This window comes from Anoplopoma fimbria, chromosome 17 (genome assembly GCF_027596085.1).
Source record: "Anoplopoma fimbria isolate UVic2021 breed Golden Eagle Sablefish chromosome 17, Afim_UVic_2022, whole genome shotgun sequence".
NCBI classification, from domain to species: domain Eukaryota; kingdom Metazoa; phylum Chordata; class Actinopteri; order Perciformes; family Anoplopomatidae; genus Anoplopoma; species Anoplopoma fimbria.
The window spans coordinates 5,230,514-5,242,837 of NC_072465.1; positions in this window are offsets into that span (position 1 = coordinate 5,230,514).

The following is a 12,324-nucleotide window of genomic DNA, read 5'->3' on the forward strand; positions in this document are numbered from 1 at the left end:
TTTTCTTCCCTCTGCTCCCCTCCCCTGAGGAAAGTGGGCAAATGTGCAGGCAGAGCAACTAATTTGAGGTTTCCCTCAATAATCTATCGTCGGTTTCCACTCAGTGAGCTGCAAGCTGTCAGAATACCAGAGACGGCGAGCCAAAGCTCCCAACAGGCCGTGTGGTCACTTCTGACCCCTCCCTCACACTTAAATAGCAGTGGTGCTTGGCTAACAACCCTCAGGGCTCACTGCTAGGAGCTGACACCATAAGCCTGCCCAGAGCCTGGACCACACGTCGATCTCTGTCTATCTGCCTACCCCCGTCTCTTTTTCTTTCCTGTCTCAACTCTCTCCCTCTCGCTGCGTGTTTCAGCTCGCTGTGTTACTTTCACTTTCTTTGCTTGCCCTCTGTTGTTCTCCCAGGGGTCTCTTTCTTTTCACTCTCCCTTTTTCCTCTTCCTCTCTCTGAGCGTCCTCTTCTCTCTGACCGGCCTGTTAACCACGGTTCCCAGATGTGGGTTCAAAAGTGAATGCAGCACAGCCATCCTGACTGCAGGGCCATCCTCAAAAGTCAATGAGACATTGACAGCGAGACTCTGCCCATTTCATTACCATGACTGGCTGAACGGCATAGCAGATGACCAGAGAGAGAAAGAAGAATCCACAAGCATCCGGAAGGTTTTGCTTCTCCGTCCGTCTGTCTGCCTCACTCTCTCTCTCTCTTTCTCACACACACAGAGTCTGGACAATTTAATGACCCTTTCTCTGACTGAATGCTGATGCGCTCACACGCCGTCTCTCATCCTTTAAGGAAAGCAGACATGGCCAAGCACCAACTCACTTGGTCTGACCTCTGTGAATATATGTATATGATGCACTGAGGTCAAGCGCACAGGCAGTGCATATAAGAATAAGAATAAGTTCTGAAAGTAGCTATTCAGCTTTGAAACAGTGCTGTGACTCTATTCAAAGCTGGGGTTTTAACTCTGTTTTATGATATGTTTACATTTAGATTCATGTGGCATTAGCAAGCCGGAGAACAGTTTTGTTTTCTATCCGCCAGAATATCAAATGAGTGAGAGAGATGGGGAATTAATACACTTAACTGCTGAGTCAACAAGCAAGGAATCTGGCGGCTTAGTCGCACAGACAGCAAGCAGACTGCCTGACAGGGAAATTAAAAATAGGCAAGAAAGACACCCAGAAGACCTGAGAGTGACGGAGATCGCAAGAAGAGAGAAAGTGAAAGAGATGGGCAGAGGAGGGGACGGTCACTGCCACCCTGTGCTCAGCACATCTTTTGATATGACAGACGGCAAACATAATTAGTCATCATCTTCTGTGCTAACCCTCTGAGTTCACAATGTCACATCCATGCATATGTATGAGCCTAAGCCCTTGCTTTCATCCTTCCATTTGCTTCCAAAGAGTTTGGACAGATTATAACCCAGTAAACGGTTTTCTCTCCAGACTGAAAGCAGGGCAGACTTTCTCCCAGTGCTGGATGCCATACCTCGGCATCAGCCACAATAACTTTCACTTTTCCACTATAAAACCCACAACAGCCTAAGAACACAGGATTGTCAAACCTTGCTTTGCGTCTGCTCTGAATGTCAGCACTGGAGAGTGAATCAATACAGCGACAGGAGCTGCCACATCTTTGCTATCTGTCTACCCTGGTTGTCTGCCAGCCACACTCAGCTGGAGGCCCTCCATTAATGTGCCATGGAATAACATAGTCAGTGGGTCTCCATGCTTGGAGACAGATGCATCAAACAGGGCTTGTGAAGTGTTGGGTCTGCGAGTGTGTGATGTTCCTGTAGGTTTTTTTTGCAGCAGATATCCCTGAATGGGAATCACCAGCTTGGATCAAAGCAGGGGAGACATATTATCGCGACATTACATATAGTGGGAAGGGAGAGAAGCTCTCATGGCAGTGACTGATCTATTGGTCACGTATGCATGTGACGCATTGGTGAGCCTCTCAGAACATCCACACAGAGATGCCATGCAGGTAATATTCATTAAAGGGTTCAGCGGCACCGCAGAGGGAGGTGGCTAAGGAGGCTTTTTGCTTTGCCACAATGGAAAACTAATGCTGACAAATTCTCAACTTCAACAGCATGAAGAGGTGACAACTGAGATGCTGGCTTCAATAGATGGCCCTGTTTTATTCCAGGCTTCGGTATCACACACAGCATGGTTCACTGCACTGGGGAGCATGGAATTCATACCACAAACAAAACCAAACACTGCACCTGATAAACACACAAACAAGAACATGCGCATCCCTCCCACACACATAGAGTCACAGACACAGTGGCAGGGCCAGCAGAGGCTAGGAAAGTGCTTAGATGTGCATATGAGAGAGTAAGAGGAGCCAGATTCCTTCACAAGCCTCTCAGCACACGCTGTGCCACCTTCGTCACCAAAGAAGGACTGGGGTCATGCTTTAAAACTTTAAGCTGCTCCCCTTCTGCCTTTCATTCCTCTCACAAACCTCCAGCATATATCAGCACCCTCCTTGCCTGTGACCTCGAAGAAGCAGCGGGATGCCTCTCATCTCTTTCTCTCTGAAGGCGATATCTTCACATGGAGAAGAAGACGTGCAGGGATGGACGAGGCTGTATTGGCCGGACTATAAACTCACGGAACAAAAAGCAAACATGATTGTTTGCACATGAATCGCCAGGTAGGCTATGAGAGATAAGGTGTCTTCATGACTGTCATCTGTGGATGCACGCTCGCCATCCCGGGTCAAGCATGAAAAAATCATTCAGGTGGGCTGGTCGGAAATGTCAATAGAGAAATCAAAGCAATCAGGATGGTGCCTGGGGGAATGCTGGTGTGATAAATCATCTTGTTGCTGACGGAGGTCACAGAGGTGGGAGGTAGGAGGAGGGTGGGGCAGGCAAGATGGGGAAGACGGGTGAGCATGGCAAAGTGGTGAGCGCTCGACCACATGCCTTAAGGTAACGGCTCAGAGACACACTTTATTCAAAGGTGCGATTCACAGTGTGACTCTTGATGCAAAGTCATTTGTGACACAGTGACCTTTGCAGGGCCCCCCGCTCTCGCTGTGAGTTATTTCTTTGATTTAAGCCTTGCGTTACTGCCTCTCTCTCTGGGGAAATGATGACAGATACACCCATGGGTTCGGGATTAGCTCAATACGACATTATTGCCTACATCAGAAAAGCTGCTACGCAGCAAGATCATTGATGGATGGTAGTTCCTAAAATGGTTTCCCGACTGAAATGATATCCAAATGCATTTTTTAGTAGCAAAAATGTATTTCTGTTGTTGCTGTTTCTGCACACTGACACAGGATGATTAAACTTTGTGGTTTTCATCACATAATATAGCTGGAAATAGCAGTTGGTTGTTTACCATACTGCCATTTCCCACTGCCAGCTGAAGTATTACTTAAATAATGCAATGACCGCAAGCAGATGTGAATGTCAGCTCAATGGCTAATACCTACAGTTCAGACTCCCAAGGCAGCCAGCCCCTCCACCTTAAAGGCTGATGAATAACTAAGGCACAGTAACACTCTCCATGTGGATGCATGTGGATGAGGGAAAGGAGAAGGAGGGTGTTATCTGAGGCTCCATTAACCTTGTTTGTGTAGAGGCACCTCCACTATGCTAAGCCCACATCGTGTGGGGAACCTCAGGGGACCTTCCACTAATTAACCTTGTGGAGACACCCTCAGTAGAGGGAGGCTTGGGCCGGAATAATAAGGAGGCCTTTGCCAGGCCATTAGCAGGAAGATTAACACATCCAACTTTCAAGTAGGTTTTTGACACAAAACCAATATGTGTCTGCACTGGCTTGGTCCGGGGTGTGACACAGCTGAATTCTAAGTGACATGTGTGTTTCAGCCTCTCCCACTGCTCAGCCATCACACAGCCTTTTTCTCAGCGGCAGTTATATTATGAGAAGGGGATTTTTTTCCCATGCATATTCTTGAAGAAATCATTCTATAGATCCATTAATTCCTCCTGACCTGCATTACTGCACTGTAGGAGGAAACCAGTGTGAACACAGGGAGAATGTGTAATCATAAACTGGGAATCAAATCGAGGAATATTATGCTGTGAGATGACATGGTTTACTGCCAAGCACCATTCAGCATAGAGCTTTTCACCCCACATGAATGAATTCATCTTTCAACCTATTTTGCACATATTCCAATGGTATTATGTAAATAGCATTTCTCAAGCGGGGTCCATTGGGAACAGTACATCTCATTGATTTGAATCTTCTTTCGTGGTTGGTGAACAGTGTCCTCTTAAACGCTGTGTCATGATTCACACTCCAACTGCATGCAGCCCACGTGATCTTCTTTTCCTGTTGGGATTGTATATATTCAACTAGGCACAGACTCTGGAATTTGAACTATGGCAAAGTGTCATGTCCTTGAATGGTAACTATTTACATCACAGAGAAAAGAAATATCCATATAAATACTGTGTTACTGAAAATGGAATACAATTGATGCTTAAGGTGTCAGTCAGTCTAAAGTCACTGTCACACCATATTGAATAATGCTCTTTCACCCTACTTAAAAGTTTAGCAAGGCAATATATAGATCTAAAGCAGTCATCCTTTCCTTTATTAATATTTAAACTGTCATATTATGTATATTGGATGATATTTTTGGACCTGGACATGGAAATTATCGAAAAAGAAAACATATTCTATTATGAACAGTCGTGCCGATGAATCCAGGAATAGGACAGGAAATATATCCCTCTAAGATTTTAAAGCTGTCAGCATAAACACGCATGCCTGCCAGCAGGTGGAAGTTAAGATCTTTGACTGGCTTTATCTCAGATTGCTTGACATGCTGGGATTTGTGCCAGCAGAAGTGTAATAAAAAATGCATACAAAAGGTGACTGTGGCTCTCTCTCTCTCAGCAGCTCTTTATCAGGACATGCCATCATATCGCTTGTTCTGTGCATGATCTGATGCAGCCTTTATCTTTTTCTTCATTTCCCCTCCCTACAGTGTGTTTTACTTTTACTTTATCTGCAAAACACACCTGCACAATGTTTGGGGGGTTGCCACATCCCTCGCTCGCTTTCCTTCACGAAACTTTACAGCAGAATAAGGAAGTTTTGCACTTCTACCCGAGAGAAAAATCCACAGAAATCTGAAAAATCCAAGACAGCACTTTGAAACTTCAAAAGAAAAGGACACAGTGCATTTGAATATCTTTTATAACTCTCCCTTCTTTATTCAATCCTCCACCCACGAGGAGAGATATGTCATATCTGAGAGGTGCCTGGCTGTTAGTCACACTTCAAAGAGAGAACAGAGGAGGTGGTCAAGGCTGAAAGTGTAAGAATTATCACCTCTTAACCCCTCATTGATTCGGACATATTTTATTGTGTCGTGCTGCCTTGTGAATTGCCAGAGAAATGTTGTCGGAATGACTTTGTACTTGGAGCTGGGCGACAGAAGGGTGCGTGCTCAGAGACCTTCTGGGCTTCATGCATAATGCTCTTTGTGTTTTCTGGGAAGGATGGACGAGTGACAGGGAGGACTGAGTCCCCTCCAGAGTCTCAAATGGATTACGCTTACTTTCTCCCTCCTCTCGCCTAGCTCTCTCTCCGTTTCTCTTTTATGCTATTTGCTGGAAACATCCAACATCATTGATGTGGCCTTTTCCTGTGTGTGGCATGAGAACAAAGGAATAGTCCTTCCTTAGCATGCTATTGCCATCTCTTTCTCCTTCTCCTCTGTTTATCCACCCCTCTCTCTCCAATCTGTTCTCCTACCTTGCTTTTATGTCCCACTTTTATGATATATTTTGCAAGAATGACCTAACCTGGGCTCTCACGAGGCTGAAGTGTCACTTCAAAAGAAGAGATTCACGTCAATTATCTCCATCTTAGACAGTGACAGAGATACGACAAGATTGCATATGAACCATTAAGTGTGACTGTTTGGTTTCCAGTGACACTTATTTCTTTTCTAGCTGGCAGCCGGATACCTTGAACTGAGAGGGGGTCATTTTGCATTAGAGTGAAATTAACTTAACTTGATATGTATAGCCAGAACTTCAGAATTCATTAGGCAAACCAGAGTTTCTTTCACAGGGGGGGTCATAGAATATTCCCTAAATTTCATTACGCTGTGGTTCATTACATAACAGCACATAGCCCATTAGCCTGTTGCCCACATTTACAACTCCATGAATTATGAATCGGTTTCCTTTCATCACAGCTGGAACGCTCTCCCTGATGTGCAAATTACACTCAGGAAAACAACCACTGCCCAAGCGGACTAAGTCTACAGAATCCCAACCTCCAAACCAGTCTGCATGGACCCCAGGCGGACCACATAAAAAAAACAAAAAAACTACATCAGCATTTCTTGAACCCCCTCCTTTTTAATGTATGTAGTATACAGCAGATAGACATTTCAAGACAACCCAATCTGGTTTTAACACTGTGTGATTTGATTCTTCACTGACAACAAGTTGGAGCTAATAGATAAATGAAGACCCTAACGTGCCCCCGGAGGTGGCCCTCAGGGCAGAGGACGTATTAACAACAGTATACTCACAGCAATGCCCCAACCACCCAATTTCTCAAACCCTGAGACTCCCTGTAGTGCTTTATAACGCTCTGAGATATCCAGGTCAGCCAGTCGCTACATTCACACTCCATACAAGCCCACAGCAGAGATAAGTGAAACATAAATCAGGGAAGCGAGAGAGGAATGGGCCCCTGGCGTAATGCAGAGGTGATTATGAACTCAAATGTGCACTCTTTTCAATAAAAACATGAAATATGATCCGGCTTCAGGAGAGTTGTAGGACACTTACAAGCACATTAACAAGAGGTGCTCTCTGAGGTTAAGGCACGGTTACAAAACCAGTTCTAATGCAGTGTCAAGTATAAGGGCAACACGAAAGGTCAGTGACGGATCCAGCATGATATTATTCCTATGATGACCCTGTGACGACAAAAAAAAGAGGACATTTTATTTTTAAAGGCACACTGAATTGCATTCAAGCATTGAAGAATAGATTGAATTGATTTGATGTATTTTCAGAAGAAGCATCTCTGCTTTCCAATTAATGAACCTGGGATTTATTGCTCTTTATGTGTAAAGAAAATTGGCTATTTGATTGATGAACTCTCAGAGCAGGCCCATGAGAATAATGATGGGGAAAGGTTTTACTGTTCAAAGCAGCTCTTAAAGTAAAAAATAAGAAGGTACACACTCAAAAATAGAGCTGAGCAGAGAGCCCAGTGAGAGGAGAACATTTTTATCCTGGATAGTACATTTGTTACAGATGCACCATAACACGTAATGGGTCTTTTTCAGACCTAGATGCATACTGTCTTATCCACAGTACATGTACAAATAAGCTTTGTTCAAAGTACAGAACTGGTAACATCTCAGCGTTACATAGAGGTAATGTTACTGTAATCATTTAGTAAGCACATTGATCAGAGCACCTTGATGGTGCAGGGGAACAAAGCAGTCATCCATCACCTTGGAGACATGAGGGTCAACCCCAGGCACCAGTGTTTATAGGTCGGCCACATCAAATACAATCAGTTGGTTGGAAATCAGGAAGGGATCATGACCTGCGGTCGAAGCATTAACAACTCCTTCACCCTGCCCAGGCCAAGAAAAAGGGCATCGACACTTGATGATTATGCAAAACTGACCGAGTGTTGGAGGGTTGAACACACTGAGGCCAGTGCACGTTTCATTTGTAGTTTACATCAAAAAACTTCAAAGGAACGTCAGGAAATCCATCAGGCAGAGAAAGAAAAGTTAGGCTAGGCCCAATGCCAGTATTTTATTTAAATCCTTGCTTTCTGCAGTATCTGCATAGAACATGAATGGTATGGTTAAGGTTAGGAAATATTATGGTTCTGGCTAATAAGCTATGGTTTAGGTATGGTTCGGGTAAGACAACGAAAACACTTGGAGCAGGTTATTCAAACACTGCAGCTGCGGTTGATAAAACTGCAAACGTTAATAGTCGGTTTGTTAGGGGATTGCAACTCATACATAAATTGCAAAGTACTTCCTCTAGAGCAGAATGGTTCAATATAAACATAGTTTCTAGAACTGAGGGACTGTACTTGGAAAAAGAATGAAATAATTTTTCAGCATTGCATAATGTGTCATGTTCTGTATAAAGGAACATTTTGGTCCTTGAGGTACATAATTGTACTTTAGAAGGTACAAATAGTAGGGTTACAAAATTGACTTGCATGAAAGGCTATGTAAATGGTTGCTCCAGCAACCGGCTTTTGTTCTCCAAAAGGTACAATTTTACTGCACTATTTCTCTGAGAGTGTCTAATCCAATCCCTGATTCATATCAATGGACCCTTTGTGTTAAATAACTATGTCAGATTTGCCACCATAGAGAGATTTTCACAGCCTAGCGTACAATCTTATCCATGAGGCAGGGCGAGATGGTTGCTGATGTGTGCTCACAGAATCTCATCAGACACGCCGTTCCACCTCAGCTCGGCTCGTCTCTCTCCTTTAGCATTGCTCTGATTAGGCCTCTAAATTGGATCCCAGTGCGGTTCTATCATATTTATGTTGTTTTGTTTTTGTGCACCCTCCCCTCACCCTCCCACTCACGCTCCCTCACTCCATCTGCCTTTGATTTTTCAGTTTTCTCTATTCATGTAAACTCAGCTTTAGTTACACCGTATGGCTGACATTTCAGTTGACTTTGCTATTGCAAGACAATGCCATGCAGTTCAGAAGGTGTGACAGGTGAACAAAATCTCTACCACTGTGTTAGATAATGTAGAGGAAATTTTAGCAGTGAGGTCCTGTGAAGCCAGTGAGGCCATAATTCTTACCTTATGATATTTTATCATGGCAAATGAATGAGATCCAAGTTACTTTAATATATGATATAAAAAGTATGTCACTTGATCTTTAAGATCTGTAATTAATATACATCATAAAATGCATTTGAGGCAACTAAAAGAAGAAGCTATGGTAGTAAAACCTTTTAGAGCACAAAGAAGGGCCTGCAGGGTGTTGTCAAAATAAAAGCAGCACATAGCTCACTGTTTTTATTTCTATTTCGCTTCCATAGGCCACTTGTCTCATAGACTGCGACTAATGTGTTATCTTGGTATTCATAATTACTTAACAGCATAGTTGTTTGATGATTCTTTCCCAGGAACGATTTAGAAATAAAACACAGCCAACACCCTAGTTTAGTTCAAACATTAATGCAAATACTGCCTAATATTCACCTGGTCCTTGTAGTTAGGAGTATTAGTATGTTTTTCATTCAAAAAAGAATGAAGAAATGGCAAAATGGCAAAACGATCTACCTTAATACACATTGTCAGTATTGAAATGATCCCCTGCTATGTGTAAACCCCCACACATCAATACACAACTTCCACAAATGGGAATGTTGGTGCTAAATCCAGCACTTAATGCCTTTATTTTGCCCCTCTATGCACAAAATCTCCCACGTACAGATATTTTATTAAAGTTGCATTGTTTTGGGCAGCTGCCAATCCACAGCCCACTGCTCGGAGAGGCCGAGTAAAATATTTTTTTCGAGGAGGGAGAGCCTGGAGGTAGGTGATGAGTGGGGTCACCAGCTGAACAAGCCAAGCGTGCTGTCGTGTTGCCCTCGCCTCCACCACTCTGCTCCCAATGCACGTTTCTCCTGCTTACAGTGCACAGCGAATACACACAGGCACACATTCTTTAATATGTGAATCCAATAGGAACATGCAACTATGAGCACATATTCTCCCAAAAACAGCCATTTAAGAAATCCTCAGAGGTCGAAACCGAGAATTTTTACATTTATGTTTTGCATGAATTATAGATTATGCTATACTGTTTATGATATTATTGACATTGGTTTATTCACCAGATTTAAGAGACAGCAAGAAAGCAACAATGCACTTTCTTTGACTGTATGCCTTAAGTTTGGTTTGAGTTTTTCAACCTTACTTCCTGTTGAGGCACTGAATATAAAGATTGCATTGCTGGAGATTGCTAAACGTGGGTGAAACTTTATGAGGCAACAAATTGTGTGGCAGCATAAATGCATCCAAAGTGAATGGAAAGATTAAAATTTATTAGAACAGTTTAGGAGATTCGCTCTGGCAGCACAAGACGAGGGAAAGACTTCAGACATCTGCATGGGATTTAAAGCCGCTGGCTCTAAGCACCTCTTTGACTGTCTGGACTGCAACGCGCTTCCATTGATGTGCTGGTGGGGGGAAAAGGTCTTCTGCCTGAAGATGTTATGGATGAATTCTGACCAGCTTGTTCACATAAATCATCTGCGTCCTGTTCCCCTGCAGCAGGGCGATAAATAGATAGTGAAATGCAGCAGCGTCAGTTGGCAGCAACATGATTCTGCTTGTGTGGCTGTTAGCAGTTAAGTCCTCCCTCTCTGCAGGAAGAAAATAGCTTATTGCTTATGTCAGTTGAATGGCTTGTCCAACAACATTGCCTAAACCATGGGTTGTGAATCAGCTTGGACCAATGACTTTTCCTGGTTGAACGCAAGTAGAGATTTCCGGGAATTTCCGAGATGGGGAAAAAGTCGGAGGGGATCAAACCAGCGAGTCTTAACAATCAGTGGCAGCTGAATGGTGGTTCAATGATAGAACCTACCAGGAGCTCAAGAGGGAAAGTTATATGACTCGTCCTGCTACAAGCGATCCTCAGCAATACCAATGCCTGCTGGCCACCAGCATGATTTCTCTTAATCTCTCCAGTCTTATAAGAGTAAATCCTCACCAGAACAAAGCGGGTCGACCTGGAAAGCATGGCCTCACCATGGCCTCATATTGTTTAAACACACTGTTCAGTGTGAACCCTCTAAAAGGCCTGGAAGCCATTACTTTGTCACAAGACGAGCTGTAAAACCTCTTACCCCTCCTGCAGGGTTGTAAGGAGCACTTTGCTCAGTGAATTGTGTTTTTTCCTGTCTCAACATGCGTGTGACATCACATGTCAGCTATTTTTGTCCACAAACACACCTGCTATGACGTCACCAAGCAGCAGCATGTCCACAATTGGCTTTTGTTAATAATGTGTACTTTTCCTTATCATTTGCCACCATTCACTGCGCCCTCTCTACACACTTAAATACTTGTTCTATGAATAGAGTTAAAGAGCCAGTCCACAAAATGCAAACGTGAAGAGATCTTTATCCTTAATGAGGAGTGTGATGAAAAAAGTGTTCTGCAGTTCTGGAGGGAGGTTTCAAAGGTTTGGGGAAATAACCCTGTTGATGTCACAAGGGGTTATCCCTGGATTAAATACTTAAATCTTTAGCATTTTTCCAGCACCCCCTCATACTAACATACTGCATATAATTTGTCCCCAGCCAAGCATTTACAAAACATTTAAAACATAAAGGTTTTAATTCAAACACCTGTTTCAGATAATTTTGATTTAAGGCCATTGTTTGTGATGCGGTGGTAACAGTAGACTTTCTGTAAGAAAATTCTGTGTTCAATTACATACTATTAAATTCTTAAAATATTTTTTTATGCAAAATGTCCCTCCCATTCAACCCATTTATTATACCACAGATATGTAACAGCCATTCAGTGCACAACATAAATAATGGGGCCTTTTGCATTTAAGGTAGAATATAATCTTGAACAGAAGCTGAAATGTAAACCTTACCAATTAATATCAAATTGATGATTGTGATCTTAATTTACAAACATTTAAAACCACTTTGAGATAATACAATAATAAATTCCACCATAGCAGTGCTTTTAAAATTAAGATCCATGGGAGACCGCCTCATATTCAATGTTTTTTAATCATGTTTACAGAATTCCGGTGCAGAATTTTCCAGGTGTGTAATTTTAATTCTGTGGCTCTTCCAGGTCCTTAAGGGGAGCGTTCAACTCTGAGCAGAATCAATTTCATGTCTAATAAACACCTGCTGCAACATTTGATAAAAAGCCACATAGCTACACCTTTCTAAATAAAAGGCATTGCCTTTTTTCTGCTCTTATTCCGGATCCCATTCATTTACCTCACAGTTTAGTGTGTGTCGGCTGTTGGTCAGCCGCTGTAGAAACTGTACCTTCCTCCTCTCAGAGCACATTTCCTGCCTGTGACAGCTCCTCTCGGGGGACTGACACTCACTCTAGTCCGGTGGAGTGAGAGCAGACCCCGGAATACACTTCTCACACAGTAGCAAAGCAGACTCTGCACCGTGGCCAAAGAGACTAGTGCTTCACCTTTACTTGACCTTGTATGGACTAAGTTGCTCTCAGCAGGCAGCGCCCGGAAGCTGCTGCTGCTGCCGTCAAGAGAAGAAATACAGAGTGGGAG